We start from the raw sequence: 12,128 nt of genomic DNA, 5'->3' as shown, positions 1-12,128 counted from the left end.
AAATTCATTAAAATTGTAATCGTCCAGAATGATTGAAGAAAATGTCCCCAAGATCTGTTAAAGACTTAGATCTGGACACATTGCAGCTATTTCGTTCGATGATCACTGAAGGTCACGCCACGCTCGTCATTCCTTCCAAACCATCTGCCCGTTTTCCAGCCATGTCGAGCTGACGTTACTGTACACAAATCTTTCAAACCCATCCACCCTCAAACCTCTGTTTGCTCTTAATTGAGCTGTGAACTGGACTGCCTTCCAGCCTTGCATACTGTACGCATCCCTTCAGCTTGACAGGGTGCAGGACCAGGAGGTTCCTCCTATGAAATGGTCCGACCTTTCTTTTGTGCAATCAAATGGGGTTGCCTTGGTCCTTGGCTCTGAATAATTAATTCCTCCCCTCAGTCGGAGTGTTTGCTAAACAGTGGGGTCCTCGGCAGTTCACTTTTTCTGCACGAGTGCCACCGCACCCTAGGGGAGAGACGAATGTACGCTTTAGTCAGTCTTGAGATATGCCTTTCAGAGAAAAGAGGAAACAGTCAGGAGATATTGGAAGGCTGCTCTTTGCTTTTAGCCTTGTAGAGGGACGGCACAAAGGAAGCGGCGAGCAAACTTTAATTCTCGGCTGCTTTGAATGTTGCATATGACAGCACGACTGATCTGTTGTAGTTCATAGCAGGCCTCATTTGCACACTCTTCATCGTCAAAGTGGAGGCAAACACTATATACGGGCAATGAACATCACTGCAGAGCTACTTTCACCTGACTGATGAAGGTTAACAATTAGCGCCTAATACAGTGTTGGGCCCTCCAACACATTTGTTAGCCTTACCACCAATCCCCAATGAGGGGGGGGGGCTTATGTACCGCCCTCCTACGACATTTGCCTCGTAACAGTGTCATCTCCATCCCCCACCATACTGTATATACTCTTAGCAGGCACAGAAAACGAGTTTACGGTGAGGTAAGGTTCCCGACCCGTTGTCCACTGGACGAGTGTTTGGGGAACGCTTTGATCTCAATGTGCGAGGTGGAAGATGATGGAGCAATTCCTGTGGTGGGAAAAGGAAGCAGTGAAAAACAAAGGGGGAAGGAACAGTGCATTCAAAAATGCTTTGCTACATGTGCAGATTGAGTAAAAATTAAAAAAAAAAAAAAAAAACTCTTTTCGTTTTAATTTGTATTAAGATGGACGATTATTCAACAACCAATTTTTACAAAATTAATCAGTAATTATTTTTGATTATTTTAGTTATCTTATGGAAATTGAAGTTAAAATTACAGAAGTTTAAGAGTAAATAGTAAATATGATCAATTTTCTTTAGGAAATGGAAAAGTGGGATTGTTTGTGTAGAATCAAAGTAGCATGTTCTTTTTTTTATTTTAAAACACAAATCAATATTTTGCCTCTTTCTGAAGTTATGGATCAAATTAATAAATAAATCATAATTAATTTATGTTTATTATTTTTATGTTCTGCCATTTAAAAACATCGCCATGTGCTGACAAACAATCAACTCATTGACAAAACTATCAACAGTATTATTTCATTTATTAAAATAACTGTTAGTTGCAACCCTTAAAAGGAATTGCTGTATATATCTAATTATTATTTAGTACTCGTATGCTGGCAATGTACATAATCTGAAAGTCTTACATTTGTTTTTCTTGCCATCTATTGATAAAAAGGGTGTTTAGTAATAAAAAATCTTTACAAAAGAAAGATAACCGCTAAATTACTAATTCAGCAGCTTTGCAACAATTTAATTATGTTTTAATTTTATTTTAGAAGCATTATTTTGGAAATTGTGACCGTAAAATCAATTCAAAATATATATCTTCAATCCCAAGTGCATTAATCTTATGTATTTATTTCAGAGAATTATTTTACAAATAATCTGAATGAATAATTTAAGCAATGTTTCCTAAATGTAATTGTATTCATTAAAAAAACAAGTTTAGAACGATGTGTTTATGTGTTCATGAATAAATAAACTTTAAAATATGTCTAAGGTGCTGCTATGAAACAAAAAAATATTGGAACAATAAAAAGAGGATTCAAAAGTGTAAAAGCTCAAGTAATATACTGTTAGTAATAAACATGGTGAGAGAACTAACAGCTGGGCACACGCACAGTTTAATGAAGACATATTAGGCCATAGAAATGTTATTACTAGGGTAAGGAGGGGATTGGATTTTTTTTTCCTGTGTTTTTTTTTTTTTTCTCAAGTGAGGAAAATGAGGGATTGTGTTGTCCACCGAAGTGGGCTCGGGTCCTGATCTCATCTGTTTGACATGAAGGGGGAGCTGTGGCTCCTCTGCTCAGGCCAAGGTTACAACTCTGTGCACCTCCCACATTTTCTCACACTTTTCTGGCTGCGCTGTGCCACATTGATTAAATCTATCTGTTGAGGGCTACAATAATCAATGCAAATTCCCCAGCAGTGCAGCCAACAAATAAGACATGTCTGATTCATCAAGCGAACATTACTAGAAAGACCTCTCTCTCTCTCTCTCTCCTTTGTGCCTTTTTTTAAAAAAAAAATATTGGTTTAGCTATTGGCCAATTCACTTTTTTTTTTTTTTTTCTTATCTGCCCACCTTTTACTATCCACAAACTCACTTTAGTCTGACTTGGTGGATGGAGCTTATGCCCATACTTAGAGTTGAGGAACTGAATCTTAGCCAAAAATGAAGGTAGGTGGCAATGATTATTTGACATTTTAGATTTTGTATCTCGTAAAACATGTGACTCGAGCAGTAATTTTAAAAAAGTTCATATGCACAATACTTAAATGTTATTTGCCCCACGCCAGTGTTTATTGAAAAGGTTTTCCTGGTTCTTAAACACATTAAAAGGAAAAGCAAGTCAACATGTTGAGCAGGACGGAAGTCTCACCTGACACCTAACCTAACATTTTGTTTTGCTCCGACTTGAACCCCGGTCAAACGCTCCGGTCGCTAACAAGGGCAGAGTGGAGCCTGTGTATGTAAATTCACTACATGTGTGAGAGAAATAAAGACAGGGGGGGTTTTTGGAAATTCCTGTGTGATGAAAGGGAAAGAATATCCCCCCAAAAATGATTAATGTGGTGTTCAGGTACACAGAAGATTGAGTGATCCTGTCATCACACCATATGGTACCAATTTATTCCGGCAAGCATAAGGCAAACTCTGTGGAGGAGCTCTCACAAGCCTCCACAACTCTCCGCCTCCCAAAAAAAAAAAAAAACATAAACCAAAAGCACAAAAGACCTAATTGTTACTGGTGCTTTTTTTTCCTTTTTTTTTTTTTTTAAGTAATTTATTGGGGAGGTGCCTTCATTATTGCTTTGGACGTAATAATGTAAAATGTTTCCCTTAATATCATTACTATTATTATTCTTATTATTATAGTTGTCTTCTTCCCTCATTCCATTATTTATGCCATGTATGGCAAATTACATTAGCCACTGGGATGTGGGGCAGGTTGGAGGGCTGACAACAATGGCACTCAAATGCATCAGCTTCTGCTTTTTGATTCACCTTTTTAAATGTCAGACTAATTCAAATAACCTAAACAAAATGTCTCTGGTTTTACAGTTTTAAAAATGCCGTTATTTTTTTTTCTTCAGCAATTGCTCCAATTCACAGTATTTAACAAACAGTAGGGAATATTTTATTATTTGCAAAAGGGATTCCTTCCTGTTTTAAAGCAAAACAGGTTTTTGTTGGTGTAATATTTTAGCTCCTGCTGGCCTACAAAAGCAATAGCCAAAGTCCAAAAAATGTGAACGTTAAACAGTTTTAATTAGTTACTTGATTTACTTGACTAAGATTTTGTGAAATTAATATACAATACTACGATTTCAACTAAACAAAATCACATTTTATTTGCGCTCTCTGTACGATCTTGTTTTATAAATTGATAAATTGTCAGGATGCTGCCTAGATTATGCTAAAAATAAGCGGATTCATTTTTTAAATGAAAATAATGGTTCATTTCCTCAATGTTGCTTGCAAATGTCAGAATTACAAATTGTTTTCAAAACGCAAACACATTCTGACGATCTCCATTATGTTTGAATAATATCACAGCACAACTTTATCATATTTGACGTTTATTTCGCCATCCTCCAAATCTGTTCATCGAAAGTATTGATTTCATTGTTTAATAATTTAAGCTCTAAACTAGCAGTAATGTTAACACTAATATAGTCCTGGCAGGTCGCAAATATGAGGAGACCAAAATAGTCATCTGTCACCATGCCAGTAAAGAAAATGTTTGGCTGTCCACACCAGAATTATTTCAAATTCCTTTTCTACTGTCAAATTCAATAATATTCTAATCCTTCTTCTTCTTCTACTTATTATTATTATGTTATTATTAGTATTATTATCACATTTTAATATTTTGAAAATATGTTCACAAATGTATTCAGGTACATGGGTTTAACAGTAGTTAATTCATAATGAAACTAAAAAAATGAAACAAACTAAATGATACATACACAGATGCATTACATTATTTCAGAATCTAATTTTCTATATTCCATAAAAGCACGATAAAAATGAAAGTTAAATAGCTTAGTTTTGTGTTACTGTATATCCTGTATGTAGGCTACGAGAGGGTTGTGTGTGTGTGTGGGTGTGTGTATGTATATATATATATATATATATATATATATATATATATATATATATATATATATATACTGTCGGTATAATAGAGGGCGAGAGAGGTTTTTTTTCTCCACCAAAGTGATTGATGCAGAATAGTGCGATTTAGTTTTTTTTTATTCATGCAGCACATTGCACGGTTACCCTACAGCCAGCAGCGGGTGACGCACTCTATCACCAGGCAGCATACGCTTGCCAATTTAGCAATTTTTCCCTGAGATGTGCATCACGTCACATGACTTGGATATCTGGCTCAAATGCTGCTCCAACGCGACTTTGAACTGTTTCTAATCTCCCACCTGGAGTCACATACAGAAATGAGAGTTTTTTGAAAAATGCAGATGGCCATTGGCTGAGGGGAAGCAGGTTAGGGAACTGGACTCCTACCACTTTTCTTTTTCACTGCCTTGTTATTTGTCGCCTCACCCCTGCAGGCCACGCTGACAGCAACTGATAAACCTCTTTATGGGCTGAACCGAATTGGCTCCTATTATCCAAGGTTTGGAGCTGCTCAATGGTGGAAATAAAAGACTTTATCCACTGCCCATCTGCCCACCTGTCACTTGCTGCCCAATTTTCAAGATTCCATGAAGCTAGGCTCCCATTTGTGCTTGTAATAGCTGTATAATATTGCTTGTGTGTGCCTATCCCTTTCGGGGAGGAATATATTTTTGGCAAAGTCTTCATTTGCCTAGTGGCCTAATAGCTGCATCTTTGCCATGATAAATGCATCGCGGTCATCAAAATGCTGTAATAAATGGGGGTAACTGCTAGTGTATCATCTGAGTGGATATTTAGGTGAGACCGACGCTGAACGGTGGATTTGTTTAGAGAGGAATGGCTCCAGATTTGCTGTTTGACTTGTAATCAAGGATGTTAAACCTCGTAAATCTTTCTTGAAGCCACTTGTGTGGCTTTTGGCTCCGTAAAAGGTCCGTCTGTGATTTCGCTAACAACATATTTTAACAGTTTGCTTCAGGAATGCATGCACTCCGTCGCAGTTCAAATTATTGTTTTTAAAAACAAATGGCTGAAGTCTTAATTACACATCACACACCTCGTATTGCAAAAAAATGTTTAAAGGGGTTTGTGTGAATACTGAGATCTCAGGCAATATTTTATCTTCAATGGGTACCGACATTTTTAAGTAAAATGGATTTAAAAGTGATGTTAAGTTGTCTTTCGGCTGCTTTGTTTGGGGTAGAAGTTGCAATGTGCCAAATTCGAGTAATCAAATAACACAATATACGTTCCTGTCGTACACATCGACAGGGGTTGTTTTATTTTATTTTTTTCCGTTTTCTCGGCACTCTGAATGTTTTTCACATGATTGCATGAATTACTGATAGCTTGCCGAGCCCATCGGCTCAGCCGAATGAAAATATCAGTTTTGTTAATTCTTGATGAATCTTTACGACACAAAGAAAAATAGCGATGAATGCAAATAGTCCGCTGGGTTTTACCTATAAGCAGTGCTTTAAATGAGCCTGTATGCAGAAGTACGACCTATCAACACTTGCCAATTTCAGCTGTTTTGCGTCAAAATTACAAAAATGTTTAAAATCATAAAATCATAAAATTTATTATTACTTTGCTCATTATCACATTAATTAACTTAAAGGAACAGTGTGTAAGATTTAATTACATTAAATGATTTTAAATTTCAACAATTTCCAAATGAATGTGTTCTTATCGACCAACAGTATTTTTTATATATAATTGTGAGTCTAGTTATCATTAAATTATATTACAAGGGGGGTGGCATTTTTCGGGAGGCAGCCATGTTTGTAATGGGAAAACGGTCTAAATCTTACACACTGTCTCTTTAATGATCCAAAACTAGTCCCAAGTTACTTGACAACAATCAAATTAGGGTAGAACCAACATTTTTTTTCTTCCAACTTAAAGTACTGCATAAAAGAACAATAATTTAAATTTATACATGGTAAATTTGCAATTCTTTTACATTATAAATGCATTTGTAGAAAAAACACTTTTTTGATCATGTTTAGAGCAGTTGAAACATCAAATCAAACCAAATGTGACATATCTGCAGGGATGCCTTCTCAGTGGTATTTTTTTTTGTGTCTCAATTGTGTGATTTGGCGCGAGTTTCACAGGTTACTTTCATACTTCTACATCTTCTTCCATTAATCTCACACCACCGCATACTTAGCACATCAAAGCTGTGAGAACCTCTGCCCTTGTTTCATAAAGGAACAAGAAAGCAACTGCATTGTTAAACTCTAAAACGACAGGAAATATGATTTTAACATTTTCTGGACTTACAGTATGCCTAGAGTACAAAGAATATTCTATTTTTGGTATGTATGGTACATTGTAATTTCTGTATTTGAGCAATCTTAAAGATTGCATTTTTTTAATCGCCAAACATTTGAAAAAAAAAAAAAACGCAAACATGCATGCCAATTCAAATTCTATGACAAATAACCTTACCCCCAAGCCAAGTATCTAATGACTCTGTTTGCATGCAAGTAGGGAACAAATAGAGTCAAAGATGGATTTCTCATTTTGGACCATGTTAAGCAAGTTAGCCGTGCCATCTGTTTTGTGCCTGCGAGCTTAAGCTGATCTGTGTGGCCACAGAGTGAGTGTCACACATTTACATCTATTTCTTCCAACTGCTGGAAGAATTCAAAGCCCTCTTGGATTCTTCTGTCCTTCCATCATCAAAGTCCACTAAAAATTTAACATTGAAGCAGTGACCTGAGGTCATATAATACAGATGTCATATCTAACTGTAGAACAAATTATGGAATGTTGCCAATTCAAAATTACAAACCATATTAAGGCTTGAAGGCCACATTAAAAAAAAAAAAAAAAAAAAAAAACTTTCCATACATTCACTCAATTTGCCATACTTTTACAATCCACCCAGAGCATTAACATTCCAAGTCATTGTAAAACATATTCCCTTTCTTATTAGCATTTATATTGGCATGCTAAATGGGATATTGCATATAGGACACAATGTAAAAAGTAACAGTCGACCCATTGACTCAGTGCTTACTGCTCAAAATACATCAATAAAAACAACCCCAAGAAGTTTGACGCTTCTCCTTGCCATTTAAATGATTTCAATTCAATTTAACTACAGTGTCCCTCCCGCTCCAGCACCGCAACAAACATTCAAAGCGCTCGCTGACTTTCTATTTTGGACTAATAATCCAGAAAACAGATTTCCCTTTCAGACCAGTAAGTTAAGCATCAATTGATAGTTAAAGGAAGACATTAGCATGAGTCGGTGCTTAATGACATTGTTTAATGGTGTGTTCACTTTGTTAATATGGCTGACAACACAGACACATTACGCTCGGAACTTTGGCGAACGCTGCTGTGAGTTCAGTGCGAAAAGTGACTTCCAGGGCTAAGTTTAAAAATGTTCAAACATTTTTTCCGCAAGGGTATTTGTTTCTAAATGACTTCTCGCCTGGGGGTATGTTTACAAGACGTGAGGAAGAAGTGATGACTGGATTTAAAACGTGAAACATAATGAACGAAATGTGAGGTTGGATCCCATCGATCTTTTTAAAGACTACTTGTAAGTGCAAAATCCGACGCTGCAAGACTCGAAACTATTCTCTGAGATGTCTGTCTGATGTGTGCCTTCATACCTTTATAGATTTATGATTTTTAATTACCATCAAGATGGAGGAGGGTCTCTGCTCATACGGTTTGTGCATGGTTGTGTGTTAGCAAAGGGTGAACGTTGGCAAGTGTCGGCAAGGCTAGCGGCTCCTTTGATCTCGTTGTGGTTACAAACTAGTTAAGACTGAGTTAACAGCACCTCTGCTAGTTTCTGCGAAGTAGTGAATTATGTGTATTTTTTGTTGTTGTTTTTTTGTAGCTTAAAGACTTATTTCAAAATCAATAGTAAACAATCAACCGGCTTATCAATCAATAATTAACCATTAAATCAGTTACAATACCCATTGCAGTATTCGTGGTCAGTTATGGGCAGTTTCTTTTGCCTTCCCAGTACATACTTCCTTTAAGAGGACTAAGTATACTTTTGTTTTTCAGTATTATCAGTCGCTAGAATGTAAAGCTGTAATTTATTTAAAATTAAAGATTCACTTCCCATTTTGACCATAGTAAAATGATTCAGCCAGTGAATCAAACATCCTGAATGAGATGAAATGCATATATACTGTATGTATGTGTGTGTATATGTATATATATATATATATATATATATATATATTTTTTTTTTTTTTTTACTCCACTGTGAAAACCTTTACCTTGAATGTGTTCTTTTCTCGGGCACTCTTTCCATTGCATTCAGAGCAACTTAAAAAGCCTGGTGCACTCAGCCTTGAAAACATATCAATAATTCAAACACATCATCCTCTCATGATTGTGGGGGTACTGGGGTATAATACTGCACGTTGTCACATCTGACGATAGCTGTCACCTGCTGGAGCATGCATGGCAACACCAGGCTAATAAATGCACAGTCCACGGAAGCACATTGTCACGCTTTTCAGTGCTGCGATTTCTGTCCTTAGTGGGAGAGGTGACTTGGAAAATCAAGAAACATAGTTGGATTGCTATTCGATGCATTTGATTTGTGTTATGTACTCATTGGAAAGTCAGTTTTTCGGTACAATGGTGTATCAACCCAGCAGTTTTTTGTTTTTTCATACTCAGCATAGAGTGTGAATCAGGTTTTCAGTATTTTCAAATCTTGTTGGCAATGAGCCTGCATCATTTTTTTTTGACTGCTCATAACCGTAGACAAATATACTCTCTGGAAAAAAAAAAAAAAAAAAGTGAGATCCGAGGTAGATATCTTCCCATTTTGGTGTATTAAACAAATTGATGTCAGAATCAAAGTTAGTGATTTCTGCTGACCGAAAAAAAAAAAAAAATGAGTCAGCCATGTTTGTTAAAAAAGCGAGCGGCAGGAATGGCAGCTCTCAGGAAACTATTTTTGAAAAATAATTTGGCAGGTCTTATCAGCCTATATGGGGAAGATAAATGCCTAGCCGCTAACTTACTAGCATTTACTGCAGTTCAGTTAAAATGGACTTTTCACTTATTTCGCAATCAATGCAGTGAATGTTTACTGCCAGCCACCTAAAAATTGATCTTTGATGTCTATAATCATCAATGGCATTGAATAAGTTCAAAAAAAAAAAAAAAACATGACAAAATTCCAAATTGACAGGACACAAGCATACATACATGATTTATTTAATTATTTATTCACTTACTGGTTTGGGTCATCAGAAAATAGACATGAATCATTGTTTTCCAAAGTAAAAGCAAGATGTTTCACAACAAAAAACATAATTTTTACCTTAGACTATAGAAATCAGATATTTACTGCTGCGAAGCTGAAATTCCAAACATTTAGACAACCTTAAAATAAAAAAAAATCTTAATTGATTAAATATCAAAGATAATCATCAACTGATTACTTTTCCAAATGGCTGTCAATAAATATTATCATATAAGATTTTTCAGATATGATACTAGAAATATTGCTGATGTCTTAAAAATAATTTATTGTCATTTTTGCTGAACTGAAAGATTTGTGAAATTCTTCTTGATCCTCGTTTCATGTACAGTGATTTTTGAAAATGAATACTTGTTCAGTCAATTCGGCTGACCTCTGACTCCCATTTTATATATTCTGATCTAAAAAAAAAGATAATTAGACGATTATGTAAACTATTGTTCAGTTTTTTTGGATGTTTGTCTATTTCATTGTCATTCTTCCAATATCAGCAGAATGTGCACCGGAGGCAAAACTAGTTCACTAAAGTAATTTAATCAGAGATGTGTGATCTCAAAAAGGTTTCGGCTCAGTCGCTCCTCCTGATCACTCAGCGATGGAGAGTCTTTGTAATTTTGTCCACATCGCAGCACCTGCAGGCTTGCCAATGTGCTTGCTCACAAGAAGAATTTTGTAAAAAAAAAAAAAAAAAAAAAAAAGCTATCTTAATGTTAGTAACAGCAAGCAATTGAAAACTTTAAGAAAGCAGAAGCAAATTAGAATGAAGATGAAAACCGAGCGATTAAATTGTATCAAATCAAAGCAGTCACTTTCATAGACTGACACACGATTCATTTTATTGTGATAATCGTTTTTCTTTTAAATCACGGGAAGACATAACTGTTGAATAATGAATGTATATGCCTTAATACTCCTAAATTACAACTTTTTTAATCCCCATAATCATGACCGATTCATCATTTCTTTTTAATGCATTTCATTAATAATTTGCTCGAGACGGTAATTAGTCCAGGTGTTTACATATGTTTCTACCATCAGGCTGCACAGTAAGATCCTAGTAGGATGAATACATTTGAGGTTATTCAATTAGGCACCGAGGAGCAGGAAGAAAGATGAGCTCCAGTTGGGCAGGTATGAGAAGCAAGATTTCAACCAATTCATCATCCTTCCCTGGTTGAGTTTCACTTATGTGGAGCAGCTTCTAAGGAGGGCAGCCAACATATTACAGGGTTAGACACCAAACTCTTTCAATTAGTATAACATTGGAATATGAATATTATGTAGAACTAAAATAGTTGCAACATACCAATCAACAACTCATCAGTTATCAGATTATCCAGCAACTGTTTTAATAATGGAAATTGTTTACTCGTTTTTAACCACTAAATCAATCTACATCAATCATAATACTTGGTTAACAAGCTCTCATTTTATTGCATAATAAAGCTCTGTACGATTATTCTATTAATTGATCTACTAACTGATTGAATAATTGCTTCTAAAATATATTGAGAGCCCTATTTGTTAAAAAATAATAACATTACACAAACTATATTCAGGGATGCAGCAAAAGATGATTACTGACAATTTATTTAACCAGCTACTAACAAAGACTGAAGTCATCATTCCCAGTGTTAGAGTCTTTCAATAGACTGAATTCATTTGTGAACCTCACATCAGTGTCTAGAATTGCATACTGTAGGTCTTTCCAATCGTGTCTCATGTTTGGGAGGGATGCTGTTTTTGCAGAGAGAAATTGAGAATTCATACAATACATTCAGTATTTGTGATTTTACTTTACCTTCTGCCGTCATTTTAATCACAGCTGATTGGTCACCGGAGTCCACTGAATTTTGGTTCTACTCCAAAGCAGGCTAAGACACATCTGTTCAAGTAATCCTGGTTGTGATGACAGCATCCGCACTCACCGAACTAACTTGTCAGTAAAATTGCTTTATCTTGACACTTAAAAATGCAACATCAACAACAGTGATGCTTTTGCAGACATGTGTTTTCAATTTATAGTCAGAAATGACAACATTATCACTTTCCTTGTGACATGCATTTTGAAGTTTATGAATGCGGCCGGGCAAGTTTGTATTTGTTTTCAGTGAAAACAATGTCACGTCAACATCCCCGATGACTAAGGCTCTTTTTGTCTGCTTTTGCTGTTAAACCGTCGGCGGGGCATAAAGTCCACACGTGATGA

The 12,128-nt window shown here is 35.8% G+C and overlaps 1 long non-coding RNA gene across 1 annotated transcript in view; it reads left to right on the top strand.

Annotated features, from left to right (window-relative positions):
• Positions 1 to 2,548: 2,548 nt before the first annotated feature.
• The window catches only part of LOC148417015 (uncharacterized), a 34,400-nt gene continuing 24,820 nt past the window's right edge, over positions 2,549 to 12,128 (top strand). Inside the window, exon 1 of the long non-coding RNA XR_015867030.1 lies at positions 2,549 to 2,694. This is a non-coding gene — a long non-coding RNA (uncharacterized LOC148417015). The remainder of the gene's footprint in view (positions 2,695 to 12,128) is intronic.

This window comes from Hippichthys cyanospilos, chromosome 10, assembly GCF_059441005.1.
Source record: "Hippichthys cyanospilos isolate Australia breed blue-spotted pipefish chromosome 10, RoL_Hcya_1.0, whole genome shotgun sequence".
Taxonomy (NCBI): domain Eukaryota; kingdom Metazoa; phylum Chordata; class Actinopteri; order Syngnathiformes; family Syngnathidae; genus Hippichthys; species Hippichthys cyanospilos.
The sequence above is the reverse complement of the archived record's forward strand: the minus strand, read 5'-3'. Positions and strand labels throughout refer to the sequence as shown.